Here is a 3141-nt window from a genome sequence, read left to right as displayed (position 1 = left end):
GGGACACGTGGAGGGAGCCCCGAGGGGGCAGAGCAAGTGGTGCCTTGGGCTGGTCCTCTGCTGCTGAGCTGGGCTGGGCTCCTGGGATGGAGGGAGCTCATGGCAAGCGGGCAGCGCTGCAGAGAGACAGCTCTGCCCAGGAGCAGGGCTGGGGGCACTGCCTGCAGGCACCGAGGGGAGACCTGCGAGGCTGAGAGAGGTTAAAGGCAGTGGCGAGTGGGAGGATGCTGAGAGCTCACTGGGGGAGAATCTTCACAGTCATCTACATGGTAAGTCTCTGGGTGCGGGGCAATGCAGCTTCAGTTCCTGGAGGGATCTCCGAAAACTGCTCCATTTGACAGTTTATTGGTTCTGTCAGGAGGACTCACTCAGTTTCTCTAATGTAGAGGAGGAGGAGGTGCTCCAGAGCAGGGCTTCCCTGGTACACTGTCAGAGGGACAGGGCATGAGGGCTGTCTTCTCCCAGGGATGGTTGTGGAGGTGTGCATGTGGGTGTGTAACCAGGGGTGTCCAGGGCTGTCCTTGCGAGCAGGGTCCCTGCACCCCAGGGGCTGTGTGCTGGGGCAGGGACTCTGCCGCCTGCCAGGGTCAGCACTCAGCCTGCCCGGGGAGCTCCCCACGGCGCTGTGGGGAGAAGCTGTGGGTGGAAGGAGCGAGCCCCAGCAGGGCAGGGTCCTTCTGCTGTCGAGAGCGTGCTACCGGGGTCAGCCCTGCTCACATCTTCAGATCACTACAGGACTTTCCCAGAAGACTTTTGAAGAAGCACAGCAAGGCAGGGGCTACCTGAAAAGCAAGTATCCTTTTCTTTCTATCTTCTACTGTGGGTTGCCTGGGTGGGCAATGGGACATAGAAATTAATGTCTCATGTCAAGAGGAGGCACTGGATTTCCAAATCTGTTACTCTTGGAGGTGAATAAAGCAGGGAGTATGAGAAATCAACACACCGTGCTTTACAGACAGCAGCAGTACAACTTCTCCAGGCTCATCAGGGTTGGTCTGATGATCCCATCAGAGCCTGCATGGACAGAGAAGACATTGCACAGTGCCCGGCTGCCAGGAGGGGTCTGCAAGCAGAGCTGAGCACACAGCGGGTGGGATGGGGTCTGTGAGCACCGACAGGGAGGAGAGGTGGGGACAGGGAACCAGCTCTCGGCAGAGACAGCTCCAGGCAGCAGAGACCTGGGCAGGGGGTGGGAGGAAGCTGCAAACAAGCACTGGGGTAGGCTCCGTTAAGGCAGCTCTCATTCGGTCCTTCACTGTGGATGTCTTCTGGGCATTGTCTGCTGGGCAATGAGCTGACTCTCCCTTTAGGACATCCCATCTTCAGGACCCCTGACCCTCCGCTTTGCCTGTCCTGCTGGGCTTGCGAGCTGCCCTCCAGAAAGGCACAGCTCTCCTGTAGGATCCCAGGGAGGGCTGAGCTTTCCCTTGGAGGTCAGTACTCTCCGCTCAGGGTCCTTTGCTTCTCTTGTGAGGGACGGTGTCCTTCTCCATCACAACTCCACCTCTGGGGTGGGAAAGAGAAGAGTGTGCAGATCTGCCCTCTGCAACAGTGCTCCCCTGCTTTCATCAGAGTCCAGTGGTTTGGTTTGGTTTCTTTTAATGAGTAATTTGTGAGTGAAGTCATCTTTGAGGCAGCACAAGGGAAAGAGCAGGGCAGCTGGGTAACAGACTCATGGACACTGCAGCTCACCTGACTGCACTAAGCCACAGAGAGCTGAGCCCTTTTGCCTCTCCTGTCTCAAGACTCTTCACATTTTCAGTCATAGAAATGAGCATTTCTACCCCTAAAAAGAACACTCAGCAGATGTGATGGTGGACAATAAAAAACACAGACAAAATTCTTATAAGGTCACGCTAAGCCTCTCTTCTGCAGCCCACGCTCTTGAGAGTCATGAGTGCAGATACTGATTTTTTCCATTAAGGGCGGATGACATCTGACATCCCTTGGGAACATTGGAGCTGTCACAAACCAGCTGCCAGGTACCCACTGCAGCAGAGAAAAGCTGGCTCCTTGGCTGTGGACAGAGGTCCTGCTCCTCAGAGCACACTCAGCCAGCACAAACCAGAGAAGGAAATGCATTTCAATTTTGGGGCCGGGGGTGGATTTCTATGAAAAAAGGAGTGGCTTTGCTCGAAGAAGTCTTTCATACTTTTTCCTTGTCTTTTCCAGTTTTGAACAGTACCCCTATGCCAAGAAACAGCAAATGTCCAACGGCAGCTCCATCACCCACTTCCTCCTCCTGGCCTTCGCAGACACGCGGGAGCTGCAGCTCTTGCACTTCTGGCTCTTCCTGGGCATCTACCTGGCTGCCCTCCTGGGCAACGGCCTCATCATCACCGCCATAGCCTGCGACCACCGCCTGCACACCCCCATGTACTTCTTCCTCCTCAACCTCTCCCTCCTCGACCTGGGCTCCATCTCCACCACTGTTCCCAAAGCCATGGCCAATTCCCTCTGGGACACCAGGGACATCTCCTATGCAGGATGTGCTGCACAGCTCTTTCTGTTTGTCTTTTTCATTTCAGCAGAGTATTTTCTCCTCACTGTCATGGCCTACGACCGCTACGTTGCCATCTGCCACCCCCTGCACTACGGGACCCTCCTGGGCAGCAGAGCTTGTGTCCACATGGCAGCAGCTGCCTGGGCCAGTGGGTTTCTCACTGCTCTCCTGCACACGGCCAATACATTGTCACTCCCCTCTGCCACGGCAATGCTGTAGACCAGTTCTTCTGTGAAATCCCCCAGATCCTCAAGCTCTCCTGCTCACACTCCTACCTCAGGGAGGTTGGGCTTATTGCGGTTAGTGTCTGTTTAGGATTTGGGTGTTTTGTTTTCATTGTGGTGTCCTACGTGGACATCTTCAGGGCCGTGCTGAGGATCCCCTCTGAGCAGGGACAGCACAAAGCCTTTTCCACGTGCCTCCCTCACCTGGCCGTGGTCTCCCTCTTTATCAGCACTGGCATATTTGCCTACCTGAAGCCCCCCTCCATCTCCTCCCCATCCCTGGATCTGGTGGTGGCAGTGCTGTACTCAGTGGTGCCTCCAGCAGTGAACCCCCTCATCTACAGCATGAGGAACCAGGAGCTCAAGGATGCCCTAAGGAAACTGGCACAGTGGACGCTGTTTCACCAACAATAA

The 3141-nt window shown here is 55.6% G+C and overlaps 1 pseudogene; it reads left to right on the top strand.

The window, feature by feature from the left end:
- Nucleotides 1–2206: 2206 nt before the first annotated feature.
- Nucleotides 2207–3141, top strand: LOC142076486 (olfactory receptor 14A16-like; annotated as a pseudogene).

Source organism: Calonectris borealis, unplaced genomic scaffold, assembly GCF_964195595.1.
Source record: "Calonectris borealis unplaced genomic scaffold, bCalBor7.hap1.2 HAP1_SCAFFOLD_58, whole genome shotgun sequence".
In the NCBI taxonomy this organism is placed as follows: Eukaryota; Metazoa; Chordata; class Aves; order Procellariiformes; family Procellariidae; genus Calonectris; species Calonectris borealis.
This window is presented reverse-complemented; position numbering and strand designations above follow the sequence as displayed.